The following is a 928-nucleotide window of genomic DNA, read 5'->3' on the forward strand; positions in this document are numbered from 1 at the left end:
GGGTGGGGATAGGGGAAGGGCAGGGAAACTAAGATTAATTGAACACCTACTATATGCCAGATTTTCTACTTAGATAATCTCATTTAACCCAATATTCCTACCAGTCCCGTGAGACAGTTATAATGGCTTCATTTTGTAGCTGAGGAAGCCAAGAAGCCTCCCAACTGAGAAGGGTAGAGCCCAGGGCTGGCATAGTGAGCTCCAACTCTGGTTCTCATGTAGGTGTGTGTATTATTCAGGGTTCTCCAGAACAAAAGAACCAACAGAACAGAAAGAAGATAATTATTATATTGTATCGATTGATTGTAAGAAATTGGCTCATGTGCTTATGGAGGCCGAGAAGTCACCAGATCTGCAGTCAGAGAGCTGGACTCAGGAGAGCCAGTTATGCTGTTCCAGCTCAAGTCCAAAGACCTGAGGACCAGAGGAGCTGATGTCTGAAAGCTGCCAGACTCAAGACCCCAGAGAAGCCCGTATTTTGAGTCTGATGTCCTGGAAAGACCTATCTCCCAGCCCAGTCAGTCAGGTAGGAGGAGTGCCCTGTCACTCAACTTTTTGTTCTATTCAGATCTTCTTCTGATTGCTCAAGGTTTGCCCACATTAGAGAGAGCACTCTCTGTCAGGTGGTGCTCCGTGAATGGTAGCTCTGACTTCCGTCCTTGGTCTGAGGGTCCAGAGACCTCAATTTTTGGGGGAGCCATTGAGGTCATGGGAAGTCACTTAACTCTCTTTACTCACTTGGGAAACGTGGGAAGAGCTGGTGATTGGATTGCATGAACTCAGAGGGTCCTTTTCAGCCCTGGTTGTCAATCTAGTCCCCCTTTGCCCACACTTTTTAGACAGTAAAACTGAGGCTTCGTGTGGCAGAGACAGCTCACTATGCTTCCTTCCAGGGTGGGGTGAGTGTGGGAGAGCCGCTGCCCCACAG

Source organism: Meles meles, chromosome 18 (assembly GCF_922984935.1).
Source record: "Meles meles chromosome 18, mMelMel3.1 paternal haplotype, whole genome shotgun sequence".
NCBI lineage: Eukaryota > Metazoa > Chordata > Mammalia > Carnivora > Mustelidae > Meles > Meles meles.